This window comes from Microtus oregoni, unplaced genomic scaffold (assembly GCF_018167655.1).
Source record: "Microtus oregoni isolate MIOR12 unplaced genomic scaffold, Mior012 000003F_ref0000135, whole genome shotgun sequence".
Lineage (NCBI taxonomy): Eukaryota > Metazoa > Chordata > Mammalia > Rodentia > Cricetidae > Microtus > Microtus oregoni.
Genome location: NW_024543062.1, coordinates 60,023,411 through 60,038,876, shown reverse-complemented (window position 1 = coordinate 60,038,876; position 15,466 = coordinate 60,023,411). Strand labels below are relative to the sequence as shown.

Genomic DNA, 15,466 nt, shown 5'->3' with positions numbered 1-15,466 from the left:
TATATGAAAAAAAAATGTGCACAACTATTTTATCTTGGTTTAAATTGGTGATATGTTGCTAAGAACATGGAGCAGAGTAACATACTTCAGAAACATCTATTCTAAGGTCTTGGTTTAGAAAATAAATTCTTAGATTAGAAGGACATTTTACATGGCAAATTTAAGTTAGTTGGCCTGCCAGGTAGTTAGCTGAGCCAAACCTTGAGTATGTTTGTACTTCCTTGTAACATCATTAAATGTGCACGAGTTCTTAACACATCAAGGAGAGAGAACAGAATAAAAACATTGTTTTGGAAACCATATAACAGTGAGTAAGGAAAATAATTGAAGAGATGAAAGAAAATTACAAATTAAGACCCAAACATCCAAAGTCTAATAGTGACCTGAACTACTTCACTGACTCTGGAAGCAGTATGGAATGCAGCAGGGGCTGGGATGAGAAGAAATACCCAGAATGCTTCCTGGCAATTAGTTTCCACCACACCTCCTCCCAACCCCTACACCACATTAACCCTACTGCTAGTAATATGGACATTAGCATATTGATCTTTCTTGACTATAGTAGGACTGAAGTCAGGCTCTGTGGACTAGAGGTGTTTGCAAAAACATACTTGAGAGAATTTGACCTAGGTTACATGAATTCTGACACCCTTCAAGAATCCTGATTCTGAAGAACCCTGACAATGAGGGTCTCCTCTTCAGGCACTAGTCTCATTCTTGGGATAGTACAAACAGTACAAGAGAAGGACTTGACCGTGTTGAGCTAGACAGACTGCCATACTCTTAAGCTAGACAAGCAGGGAAACTCATTAAATTTAACATTTTCATTCTCTTCTAAAGTGAAGAAAAAAAACCCGAGTTACTAGATGTAAGAACAGATTAAAACAGACTAGAACAAATAAAACATTATATAAGGGAAAAAAGAAGAAAACAAAAAACACTGAACATGAAAACACACACAAAATAAGTAAAAATGTAATAAATTAAAAAAATTATATAAGTTGAGCAGATGATTATCATGTAAAAATACTTTCTGTGTAAGCCAGAGAACCTGAATTTAAATCTTCATCAACCATGTAAACTACAGCTGTGACTGTGTGCATGTATAACTCTAACACTGTGGGAACAGAGACAGAAGGGTTACCAGTGTTTGCTGACTGCTAGTCTGACTCCAGGTTCAATGAGGACCCTGTTTCCAGAGAATAAATTGGGAAGTGATAGAGAAGGACACCTGACATCCTTATCCAGTCACATATACCGCCCCTCACACACATACACATTGATCATGCACATACATAATAAATCAATTTGATAAATTTCAAGAATATGAATTTCTGTTGCTGTTGCTGCTGCTGTTGATGGTGATGGTGGTGGTGGTGGTGGTGTGGTGTGTGTGTGTGTGTGTGCATGTATGTGCCTGTGCCATGATATATCAGCCGGTGGCAAGCACCTTTAATCTTTGAGCCATCTCACCAAGCCAAGAGCATGTATTTCTGAATCAAGTTTCATAGCTGTACAAACATATCCCATGAAGGCAGATCTTAGTATCTTACACAAAAATGTTTTGAGGATATCATAGTGGATGAATTGTTGAAATATAGAAGGAAAGTAAGTATTTATAAAGTTAAAAAAAAATATGGCCAACTCAGAATTTCCACCTCATTGAGCTGTCATTCAAATATGAAGAGAGAATGAAGAGAAGAGTTACACAGAGATCCCCCGCATGGAAATTTTACTTCCATGTTAAAAAGAATGACCAAAGGACAAAGTTCATTAGCAGAAGAGAGAGGGAGGGAGGCAGGGCAGGGGGGGAGTAAAAAGAGCAGAGCGAGCAGAAGATGTGGGAGGGAGAAGTTAAGGTAGCAAAAACAAATAGCAGACTACAAATTCAGACTGGAAGGTCAGGCAGTCCATGGCAGTTGCCCAAAACTAAGAAACTGATGGATCTGATCATCTTCAGAAAGCATGTATTCAACCAAAGGTGTGTGTGTGTGTGCACATTTCTTAAGTGGTGGAAAGATAAAAATAAGAGCAAAGTTTAAAAACATGGAGAAAATTTTCCATAATTTAAAAAAATATGGAAATGTTATCATTTGCTTATATACATGGTAATATCTCCAACGTTTTATATCATCACACTCATTAAACACTGAGTTACTGACGGGTGGAAATGATGTTAGACTTCTGGGGATGATGAAAAATGTACACGGAGAGTGAGTACAAGGACTAACAAGAGCCTTAAACCCTGATTATTCATAATGGAGAGGCGCTAGACAAAGCTGCAGTCTGAAAGCGGAAGGTTTTGTTTTTAAAACAAGCATTTTGTAAACAGTATCGAAAAATATAATAATGATGGTTACAATTTGTGTTGGCAATGTCCTCTCTGAAAGGTCCTGTGCTGAAAGTCTGCTGTCCAGTTGGTGTACATGGAGGAAGTGGGTCTGGGAGGCATTCTTTACAGGCTGCATTGTCCCTTGTTCTTGGTGTGCTCTGTATCCTGGTTGCTTTCATGTAAACAGCCTTTCTCCACCACGCCCTTCTGAGACACTCTGGCTCACGCTGCCTCACCACAGACTTTATAGTAAGGGTGTCAATAAGCATGACAGCTCCGAAACTATGAGCCGAAATCTGTCTTCCTCTTTGTAAGAACTTTCTCTCAGGTATTTTGTTATAGCAACTACATAGTAACTAAGAGTTATGTAATTGAAGGCAGTTGACATAGATGAAGCCAAATGTGAAAATGATAAAACAAACTTATTTTTTTTTTAAATTCTTTTTGTAGAATTTGAGTCTTCAAGTTGTGGTCCTTTTACATTTGATAAAATAATGTGTAAAGCTAAAAAGAAAGAAGGACTGAATGAAACAGTAATGTAATTTCTTTAAACTATTCTCATGCAAGATGATAAATTGTCATTTTAAATACAAAACACGCCACGTATTTCTTTATAGACAAAGACCTTCCTGATTGTTCCCTCTGTTGAAGACATTCTAACTGAGTCTCAGTTCATGTTTCATCTTTCCAAACATTTTACCTCTTTATTTCTGATCTTTTTCAACCAAAATGACAAAAGAAGAGATGTATTATTCTCTTTCAGTTTTATATCCATTACAGGTCAATTTATTCATTCAGTTTTTATGTCTGACTACATGCAAGTGCTTTATTAAGCATTTTAAAGAAAAAAATGTAAAGAAGAAAATCCAGTCCTTAGCTTTTGACTGTCTCAATGGGCAGCTAAGAAGAAAAGTGGTGGGACAGTAATGTTTATTTTTGATACTTCAAAAATTAGCATAGGTCACTGAGAAAGAGCTTTTGATAACAGAGGTCTAAATGATGCAGGTGGATTGCTGATGTGGGATTCCCCTCTGTATGCTGTGAATATCATTGGTTAATAATGAAACTGGTTTAGCCTGATAGGATAGATAGGCAGGGAAAACTAAACTGAATGCTGGGAGAAAGGAGGCAGAGTCAAGAGAAGCAATGCAGCCCCACTGGAGACAGACACCAGAACTTTTGCCACAGACATGCGGTGATACACAGATTACTGGAGATGGGTAAAATTAATATGTAAGACTTAGCCAATAAGAAGCTAGAACTAATGGGCCAAGCAGTGTTTTAAATAATGTAGTTTCTGTGTGATAGTTTCAGGTCTGAGCTGCTGGGCAGCCAGGAAACAAACAATTAGCCCTCCTACAACAAATTGGTGCTTCAATGTGGTCACCTAAGTCCACCTAAAACCTGAGAAAGCTTAAAAAGGTATCCTAGCCACAAAATATAGTGTTAAGCATGGTTTGGTAGCATCATTTTCTTGGATGGGCTCTGTATACTCGAAGCAAGCAGAGGCATGGCTCCTTTAAGAGAAGTTTTCCTGATTCAGCAATAGCAGGATAAAAGCCATGCTATTTTGAAATAGCAACTTCGTGGGCAATTGCTGCTAGCACAAACTCTGACTCTGTTAGGACACAAAGCATTCAAATGGAGTTTGTAAGCAGTGTGTTACAAACTGCTTAATGGCTCAACATAGACCTGCTGCATACTTGGAACTGGGGCAGTGTGCATGGCTCAAAGTCACTGTATGGCCCTCCTCCACCAGTTGGACTGAGTGGGGCAAGCAGACAGTGCCGTATTTCCCCTAGCAATGCTGCAGCATAGGTTCTTAAGAAGCACTTAGGATTTTAAGATTACATCTCCATCAGAAAAGGTTTACAGATTTGTAATAAGGACAGATTTAGACAAAAAAAGACCTCTAAATTGGTAACAGTGTTGGATAAATGTACATATGCTTGGGAGAAAAAGAAAAAGAGTATATGGAGTTATAAAAAACAGTGGCTTTAAAATGATAGAGTATAGACAGGAATAGATTAAAGTAGTAAAGATAATAAAATAAATATTAAAAAGAATCAAAAACATAATAAACCATGTAAAGATGAAATATGCACAGAGAATCTGGATTATGTATACTAGTGTGTTTTCTTTGAATTTTTTGACTGCGGAGAGACATTTGATACTGGAGACTGCTAAGCCAAATCAATATATATACTTTAAAGGTATCTTGATTTCAAAATATGGATCTAAGGATATGTTACTTTGGAAAGAGATTCTTCCTTTGTTTCCACAGAAGATGAGAACATGTGGACTTCTAACACCCTAATGTAGTTTGATGGACCCTAAAAGGTCACCTTGAATAATCCTAAAAAATTACTTTGCCCAATAAACAGTGGGAAGCAGTTTGGAGAGAAGTATGCCCATATTCTCAAATAGTGTTTATAAATGTTTGTTTACATTTAAAAGTGGATATGCTATAGAAAATTGTACTGGTATGGGTCTTGGTTTGTTGATACAAATTTAAGGTCAATTTTGTTATACTGTGTATATGTATTTCTGATCTGGATTAAGGTATTGTGTTTGTGCAGCCCATTTAAAAATGTAACATATAATTAAGAAATATAGGTTAATAGATAGTCATTTATATTAGTAAAACTTGTAGTTGTGATAGTGAGGTTTTATAGATATACAGAGATATATTTTAGATGAATAGGGATTCTTTAAATCCTTCAAAGACCTTCAATATGGCATTTAAAATGTTTTAAGACATTAAGGGCATCATTGAATAAATGGGACCTCCTGAGACTGAGAAGCTTCTGTAAAGCAAAGGACACTGCCACTAAGACAAACAGGCAACCCACTGACTAGGAGAAGATCTTTACCAACCCCGCAAATGACAAAGGTCTGATCTCCAAAATATATAAAGAACTCAAGAAACTAGACCGTAAAAGGCTAATTATAAAATGGGGCACTAAGCTGAACAGAGAATTCTCAACAGAAGAAGTTCAATTGGCCAAGACACTTAAGATCATGCTCAACTTCCTTAGCGATCAGGGAAATGCAAATCAAGACAACTTTAAGATACCATCTTACACCTGTCAGAATGGCTAAAATCAAAAACACCAATGATAGCCTTTGCTGTAGAGGTTGTGGAGAAAGGGGTACACTCATCCATTGCTGGTGGGAATGGAAACTTGTGCAACCACTCTGGAAAGCAGTGTTTCGGTTTCTCAGGAAATTCGGGATCAACCTACCCCTGGACCCAGAAATACCACTCTTGGAAATATACCCAAGAGATGCCCTATCATACTACAAAAGTATATGCTCAACTATGTTCATAGCAGCATTGTTTGTAATAGCCAGAATGTGGAAATAACCTAGATGTCCTTCAATAGAAGAATGGATGAAGAAAGTATGGAATATATACATATTAGAGTACTACTCAGCAGTAAAAAACAACGACTTCTTGAATTGTGCATACAAATGGACAGAAATAGAAAACACTATCCTGAGTGAGGTAAGCCAGACCCAAAAAGAGGACCATGGGATGTACTCACTCATATTTGGTTTCTAGCCATAAATAAAGGACATTGAGCCTATAATTCATGATCCTAGAGAAGCTAAATAAGGAGAACCCAAAGAAAAGCACATAGGCATCCTCCTGAATATTAACCTTCATCAGGATTTGAAAGGAGACAGAGACAGAGACCCACATTGGAGCACTGGACAGAAATCTCAAGGTCCAAATCAGGAGTAGAAAGACAGAGAGCATGAGCAAGGAACTCAGGACCGTGAGGGGTGTACCCACACACTGAGACAATGGGGATGTTCTATTGGGAACTCACCAAGGCCAGCTGGCCTGTGTCTGAAAAAGCATGGGATAAAACTGGACTCGCTGAACATAGCAGACAATGAGGACTACTGAGAACTCAAAAACAATGGCAATGGGTTTTGATCCTACTGCACGTACTGGCTTTGTGGGAACCTAGGCAGTTTGGATGCTCACCTTACTAGACCTGGATGGAGGTGGGTGGTTCTTGGACTTCCCACAGGGCAGGGAACTCTGATTGCTCTTTGGGCTGACGAGAGAGGGGGACTTCTCTGCGGGAGGGGAGGGAAATGGGAGGCGGTGGCGGGGAGGAGGCAGAAATCTTTAATAAATATATAAAAAGAACTTATGACCTTTTATGACAATGAGACACATCTGTTCCTGGCAGCACCAATTACTTCAAGAGGAATATAGACATCAAAGAGGCTCCTTATGGAGTTTGCTAGCCATTTGGGCAAGAAACTGCTCTTGCCTAGATCGCTTGATGTTATGCTGTGCAAACTGGACATTCAGGACCCATAGAGAGATGACTGCTTAACTTGCCTAAAGGTGAGATGATCCTTCAGGGTTCCTGCTTCATTAAAGCAACTGTCAGACATTCTGCAGGACAAAGAAGAAAGTGACTGAAGAACTGTCAATATAGGTGGGACTATCTTTGAAATTACCTGCTTCGTGGAAAAGTCTGCTGGATACTATGGGCCTGTAGGATGAAGATGGATGCCCCAGTGGTAAAGAAGAACTTTGGGTGACTGTCTAGGCAGTAAGATGTCTCTGTCAATTCTAGATTTTTTGGAAGTTTCTTACAATGCACTTTCTGTTTTCATAGGTAATAATTATATCCTTCTGGAGTCTTTGTTGGAGTTGAAAAATATATAGCTATAGTTAGTTTTCCTTATATATGATAAAAGATAAACTAGATAAAAATATTGTAACTATAATTCTTGCTTGATACCTGTCTTATTATATGTAATTTTACTATGTTTAAGTTAAAACCTTCTTTTTTTTATTTAAATAGAAAAGGGGAGGTGATATCAAATTCCCCTCTTATGTTGTGAATACCATTTGTTAATAAAGAAACTGGTTTGGCCTGATAGGGTAGAGAGGCAGGGAAAACTAAACTGAATGCTGTGAGAAAGGAGACAGAGTCAGGAGAAGTCATGCAGCCCATCGGAGACAGATGCCTGAACTTTAGCCCGTAAGCTACAGTCACGTGGTGTACAGATACACAGATTAAAGAAGATGGGTTAAATTAATATGTAAGAGTTAGCCAATAGGAAGCTAGAGCTAATAGGTCAAGCAGTGATTTAAATAATACAGTTTCTGGGTGATGATCTTGGGTCTGATCTGCCAGGTGGCTGGGAAATGAACAAGAGGCCCCCTTACAACAGAATGCACAGGTGGCTTGCCCATAATGAAGGATGAGCTAGCTAGAAACCTAAGGCCTGCCAAAGAAAAGCTGGGTTGTGTGGAAGACAAAGCTGCAGGTAACTTCGCAGCTCCACCTTCACTTTCTTTACTTAGAATGATTCTGCTTTGTTTATAACAGTCAACATCCAAAGATTACTGATTTAGAAGACACATCACCTCAGACGGCACCCCCACATTCCATCTACTTCCGGGACAGCAGCGTTCATTTCTCATCAGGAACAAAGACACAGCCCAGTTCAAATTCAAATCCAGAGACATGGATTCTGGAATTACGGCCATGCCTGCCCTTCCAAGTTGACGCCAGGAAGGCAAGCAATGCCAGAAGGCAGTATGAAAGACGGCTGACAGCTACACATTCACCCAGGCCAAAAGAATCTCATTTTAGTCTCAGCCAAGATAAACTCATTAGCAACTAGGAAGGATTTGCTGCCTTCCAAAACCCAGTAACCTTGTAGGGAAACAGAATGCAAATACACAGAATTGCCTGAGGTTGTTAAAAACAGAAAACCAAAACAGAAACAGGGAAGAGAAGCACCAAGTTCATGTCAAACCAAGGCTATCAGGATGATGAAAAATATTATTTGCCTTAGCATACTTGAGGAACTATTAGCTTCTCAATGTCCTAGCAGCCTCTTTACTGGGAACTTGTAGCCTTGATAACACATAACTGCTAATGTGAAACAGAGATCCAAGTTTAAGAAATTCTCAGCAGAATTCTTAGGCAGCCTTGCTTAAATATGATTGAAGCTTCAAAAAATTATATCATAGCAATCTTCCCGTGGCCAGGCTAGCAAATGTAGTTGGCATAATGAAAACATTGCCATCATTTGTACCTCCATTATTCATAAGTAGGAATTAATGAATCACCATGAAGCTGACACTCAACTTGCAACCCTCTACCTCAGGACTAAGGTGGAACTCTTTCAAAAAGTGATTTCCTAAATTTGGAAGTCAGATAACCCCTGTTTTTGGTGAAATTCTCTTGGTGCTATCATTATCAGAAAGTGATTTACTAAATTTGGAAGTCAGACCACCCCTGTTTTTAATGAAATTCTCTTGGTGTTATTATTATGATCTTACACATTGGCACTGTGAAATGTGTCTAGAGCCAATGTATACTTGAATAGGACAATGAAAAAATGACCTTCTATAAAATTGATGGGTTCATACATGACCTTTACAAAAAGATGCAGTGATAATCAACAGAATTAACATAGTTAATACTATCGTTTTTGATGACAAGGTTGTTAATAGGCTAGGATGAATCAAAATATTTGATTTAATTCTTAAATTCAAGTATGCAAAGCCCTGGTTGTTATTTTACTGTTTGTAATAAAATAAAAAGACAAAAGTCAAATGTAAGTTGGCCTGTAGCTAAGAAAAGCTGAATTAAACTTTGTAACATTTCTTTTAATATGGAGATTTGAGTTTTTAGCTTTTTTTTATTTTCTACAATTGAAGTCCATTCCTCCTTCATTCTACAAGCTGGTAACTTTCAGTTTCCGTAATACCAAAATCCAGTGAGCTGACATTCCTGTGCTGATTTCTCAGGTATGTGAAACTCTTTGTTCTTTTCAACCAGACTTATCAAGGAAAATGGCCTGGAGCTTTTTAAAAACCTTAAGTATAAGATCCACTATTCTTGACATTCTTGGGAAGACTGAATGGATTGTGTTAGGGCCTGAATGTTTGTGTTGCCCAAATCCATGTTTTGAATCTCCAAACCCCAGTGTGATGATATTTAAAACTCGGAGCCTTTGGGAGGTGGTTAAGGTTTTATTAGGTCTTGGTGGTGGACTGATAGCATTGTAATATTAGAATAATATGCTTTCATCTCCCTGCCCCCTTCTCCATTTTCTGACTTAAGCACAGAGGGAAGCTATCCATCTACACCCAGAGAGTATTCTTATTAGAACATGCAGGTACCCTGGCCTCAGGTTTCCAACATCCAGAATTATGAGAAAATAAGTGATTGTTGCTTAAGTCACAGTCCATGCATTTTGTTATAGCATAAGAGAAAATTATCATAGCTTATACATGTTATAAAACTTCAGAACTGAATGTTAAATTTAGAGATGATTTATTCTGAGGGTCAAAACCCAGGGACTTTTGAATCAGGTTCTAAATAAACTTTGGCTTTTGCACAGGGAATTAAAATTGTATTATGGAAGAAAGTGACAACCACAAGTTTATTTAAGCTGTCACTTCAACTGCTTAACTCTCACCCTGATAAGACGGTCATATAATCCACTCCATTCCCACCCAACAGATTTCTGTAAACTCCCTTCTCTTGTAGGTGAAGAAATCTACAATGAAATGTGGCTTGCTCAAGCTGAGGCAAAAGAATAAGAATAAGAAGATGAGGAGGAGGAGGAGGAAGAGGAGGAGGAGGAGAAATGGGTCTAGAGTCCAAGTATCTTGACTAATAATAGTCTCTTGAAAGGTCTCTGTGAGACTATGGGTTTGTTCATTTGCTCATACCAGCACTGAAAGCATCAAATCATCTGAAGATGGCTATGAGGAGTACTGGCATCAGGAGGATGAGTACCAGGAGTTTGGTTACCAAGGGTTTGGGTAGCAGGGAACATGAGTGTATGAAGCATGGGTACATGAGGAGGTGGGTAAGGTTGTCTGAAATATGGGGCCTGAATGTGGATATGAGGAATGTAAATTCAGGAAGTGTGGCTAGCAGTGATGTGTACCAGGAGCAGTCACCCCCGAAGCCTGGGTCCAGTATAGATACTCGAAGGACAGATCCCAAGAAAAGAGATCGAGACAGAAGTGGAAGCTATTTAATTTTTGTTATACGTATCTGCCCATGTAGAAGAGGTCCCAAATAGGTGTCTAGTAGAGGAAGAAGAATCAAAACCAACACACAAACAGAGTAAAACCTAATACTGTATTGTTTGAAATCTTAACCTTCTGGTAGAGTTAGAGAGTTTAGGGAAAGAAAGCACAATAGTGGAGTTTATCAGATGGGGAACAACAGAGAAAAAGATGTTGGTTTTGAAAATGTTATGCTTTCATCTTCTAAAAGAATAAGTAAATCTGCTGGGGTTTGTATGTTAAATGTGCAGGACAGCTTCATGCATCTGAACATGCAATCTCCAGTGGGTGAGATGTTTTGTCAGGTTCTGGAAACATTAGGAGGCAAAATCTTTCGCTGGAAGAAGTTGGTCACTAGAGGTGTGTCTTGAAGTTTCATAGCCCATCCTCAGCTTTTCTCTTTCTGCTTTTTGAGTAGATAAGAACCCTTCACACTCTGTCTCTCTGTCTTCCCTATGGTACCCCTCCAAACTGTGAGCCAAGATAAACCTTCCTTCCTTCCTTAAGATGCCTAATGTCAAGTGTTTGGTCAGAGCAACAAGAAAAGCAGCTAATACATCTACTAAAATGTTTATAATTAAACCTAATTATACAAGACACTAAAAAATATTAGATGATTAAAATAAAAGTCTTCTACATTTCCTTCACATATCTTTATGCTGAATTTTCTTCTTTTTCTTCTCAAACTATAGCATTAACACAAAGTTTGTAAATGAAAAACAGGGACAAATGAGGTCACTGAGTACCTTCCTAAAATAGCCAGCCACCCAAGATCTGGAAAAGCTAAAGAGTCAGGAAGGAATCTTCACTGTATCGACAAGCCCTGGGACCTCTGCTTAGCAAAGGAACTGGAAAGGGTGAACATAATACAGCATGCAGGCTGGTTCACAGGAGTTGTCCATAGTCAGTGTTCAATTAGATACTTCCCCAAACCCTGGGAACAAGAAGAAGGAGACTGAATGTTCTAACAAGTGCTAAGGTTACAATTGCCATGTTATTGTCTTTAAAATGCAGCTTAGGAGTAAATCTGCATGACTATCCAGGGTTTTATCTGTAGCCTCCTTCCATGCCCATCCTATTACCCAATGTCACTGAGCACCAAAGCTGAACCACCTGTTCCCTCGTCCCCTCGAGTAAGGAGCCCTATGTGCCACTACCAGGATCCCTTTGCTTCCACCCACTGCCTCTACTGGTATCTTCACCCACACTCTGCTTGGCCTCAGTTTACATTTAAGCCGTTTTTTAGTAAGTCAAGCTTGTCAATGTCTGGGATGTACACCCTACCAGAACTTTATGTCAAATAGAACAGATCAAAGCCCCTCCCCACAGCCTTCCCCATTCAAGCAGAGCTGGCAGAGGTGCTCCTGCAAGATCTCCTTCATGGCACAGGAATGGTGGATGTGATTTTGTCTGACACTAGGAAGAAGGGCAATTGGAGAGGAAATATATGCCCAATTAGCCCTCTATGAACTAAAAATCTAAGGTTTGTGTGGGAGAAGACTATAAAATTAAGGATGTATAATGTCATAGAGGGCCTTAGGCACTATTTTAAATGTCTTACAGGTAATGGAAATATGTGAGTTTGTTTACAGAAGAGAAATATGTATTTCAAGCCATATGAAGTTCCAAAGTGTAAAACTTTTGAAAACAACTGCAAGCAATCTGCCTGCAAACGCACATATCCCCAGCCAAGCAGGGAAGCCATGAATGAAAGTCAATCATCCCGGTGAGATGATGGGAGGACTAAAACTGGGAAGGCTTCATGGAGGCAGCCACCTACCAAATGCTTTCTAAACGTGAGATGCTGTGTTTGGCCCCGCGGGGTATCCGAAATGTAAGCTATGGCAGCTGACTCAAATCACTTTCCAGCTGGCTTCTCTTGAGTCTCCATGTGGTGACCACTGACACCAAACCTAGAAGGAAGTGACTAGGGCCGCAGCACAGTTGCTGAATGAAGAGCCATTCTCTTCAATGGAGACCTGAGAGTCGTGAGAGGCCATCTCCCATAATTCATCACTAGCCTTGGCCGTGTTTAAGACATGTTGCCAGATGACTCTGGCATATTCATAGCCAGGTTTAAAGAAACATTTTTCTTGTACGCTTGAGGAGCTGTAATAAGTTTGCGTCTAAATCATCTACTGTCTGCAAATTAAATCAGCCCTTACTTATACCTAGAAGCGCTTTTGCAGCCGCTATTACGGGAGATTGAAAGGTCAGCATTGTTTTGAATCAATTTATAAAACAAGAGAAAGAGAAACAAGTTTCTCATTAGAACCTTGACTAGCAATTTTAAAAAAAAAAGCATGTTTTCAGAGAATACATCTCAGGAAATCTGATTGGGAATCTTTGAATTCCTCTTAGGGAGAAAAACAGAGCTGAAGGGTCTCCCCAGCAAAAGAGCCTCATCTTGTTTTCAGGTGCTCAGGAAACAGTAGCTCTCAGGATTGCAGCCCGAGGCCAGAGATGCTCACTTGAGCAAAAGGAGGAAAAAGAGGGAAAATCATCACAGCAAACGGAAAGTGCCAGGCAGAGACACTAGAGAAGAAGTGGATACATGCTTGCTTGGAAATGTGAGCACGTGCGAGCTATTAACAACACACTAAAAGGAGCTGACTCGAACCAGGTGGCAAGGGAGGTCTCTACCCTGTGACCCTGTGTGACGGTGTGACCTGCAGAGCGAGCCGCTGCTGCTCTTCCCAGGGTTATAGTAACCAGACACTGCGTCCACACCTTGCATAGCATTCTGCTCCCTCTGCACCCCTTCTGGCCAAGTGTCCTAACAAGTGGGGGTGGAAGCTAAAGGGGAAAGAGAACTACCTGCTGGTCATGTAACATTCAACAAAAAAGAAAGGCAAATTAAGTTGTCCACTTTCTCGACTTTTCCTCCCCAAACATCAATTCATTCTAGTAGCTTTAGTTGAAGTGCCCCCAGACAGAGAGTCACAGAACTAGCCAGATAACAGCGAAGAGAGACCACTGAACACAGTCCACAGCTACAACAGCTTAGGATCTGGTACAAGCCTTATGAACTCCCAGTCTGTTAACCACAAGAACCCCAGGAATGAGCTTATATAGTTTCAATCTGTAAATGAAGAAACTGAAGTTCAAACAAGCCCATTATTTTGCACCAAATCCAAGAGCTAGCAAAGAGAGTGAGATTTAAAACCGTGATCACAGTTGATAATTTTGAAGCCTAGGTATATTGAAAGATATTTAATTGTAAATATAAATTCTTTTTTTTCTTATTCATGTTGCCTAAAGACTAGCTTTCAGCAATACTTAGCAAAATATTTTCTTAGACATTTATAGAATCTGTTAGGATGCTAATAACACACACAATGCTTTTAATGAATTCTTGCCAGTATAATATGAAAATATGTATCTCCTATGAATGCATAATATACTTCCAAAACAAAATAGCAATATGTGCTATTGAAGAATGCAAATATGCACATGTGTGTTTTCCTCCTCCCTGGCAGAGGGATGTTTGGAATTATTTCAGTTTGAAATATTAGATTCAGACACTGAATAATGTATATACAACTACATACAAGTAACCTTAAAATGAAATCTTGAAGCAAGTATGGGTTCTGAGCAATTCTGGGTTTGCCTGATTCACCTGTATGTATGCATGCAGCTGGTGACAGAACTAAGTTGTCACAGTAGTGTGACTGAACTACTTTTCCAAGTGCACAGGTATATTCAAAGAATTAATATGTAGCTTCCTCATATGGTTGGGGCTACTTCTCATCAGGACAAGTTCCAAAGAGAAAAGACTTTTTAAAAATCTATGTTTGTGATGTCTTGTTGAGCAAAACCAATCTCATGAGCAAACACGGAATCAGTGCTGGAGAAGAATAACTCAAAGGCATGGGCACCAGCATCTGTTATTCTGTATGACCTGGCTCTGTAGCAAACAGCACAGATAGCTTTGGATGTTCAAAGACTTCTGCTGCAGGAATCTGATAGAACAGCTTGTTGTGCAGGGTCCAGAGAAAGATTGTGATTTGAGTACTCAATGGGGGAAAAGACATCTAGTTTTTATTGGACAATTCCTAAGGAAACAAGACACTGTAAGGTTCACGCCTAGAGTTGGGGAATCAAGGCACCAGTCCAGAACACAGCCTCCATGTGAGAAACAGAACTAGACAGGAAGATACACAAAGCTGGTAACCCACTATGCTTGCCGACTAGCCAACTAAAATGTAAGTGTCCATGCAAACCTGCAAGGGCTTTTCTTGATTAGGTTTTTCAAAGTGGGGAGACCCACCCGAATGTGGGTGGCATCTTCCAGCAGCAGCCACATAAAAGAACATCCAAGAGAAAAATATTGCTTTGTGCCTCACTGCCTTTCCATCTCCTTGGTGAGTACATCTATCCTGTTGCTGCCATCTCTGCTACATTCCTTTGCGGCTATCAAAACACAGCATCTTCAGGCCTCCAACATGGACAGAAGACCAATGATTCTCTAGAGTTTCAGCCTAGTTAGATGTCAGCAACATCTAATAGGGTCTCAGACTCTCAACATGAAGGTAGCCGTTGTTAACTACTCAGACTAATTTTGTAAGACAATCTAGTAAGCCCATTTTATATATGTATATTATTTTATTATATATTTTATAATTTAGTATATTATATATAATCATTCTATCAGTTCTCTTCCTCTAGAAAATCCTAGTAATACATCTACCATGGTGCTCCCTTGGCCAAAATTCAAACTCATAGTCATAGAGCTGTTTTTGCCAATCCCGAATCCCCCCTACCACACCGTTTCTGATGATTCAGCAACACTTAATGCCCATAACTTTAGAAACCAACTGCAGTGCATCAGTTTTTAACTACAACCCCTTGAATTAGAAAGAATAGCGAAAGTGGACCACACTGATGCTAGAAATCTCTTTCTGACTCTGTTACAGATTACATGGCTGTGATTCTCAAGCAAGAATCTCATAAGGAAAGAAAAAGACAAAAAGTCTAGCATTGCTGGGCCATGGTGACAGATGCCTATGAGCTCAGAGCCAAGCAGAGAGGCGGAAGGATTTTAAAATTGTGTTCAGCAT

General features: G+C 39.4%; 1 protein-coding gene across 1 annotated transcript in view; it reads right to left on the bottom strand.

The window, feature by feature from the left end:
• Nucleotides 1-15,466, bottom strand: part of Thsd7b (thrombospondin type 1 domain containing 7B) — an 857,175-nt gene that overhangs the window by 257,943 nt on the left and 583,766 nt on the right. The window lies entirely within an intron of this gene.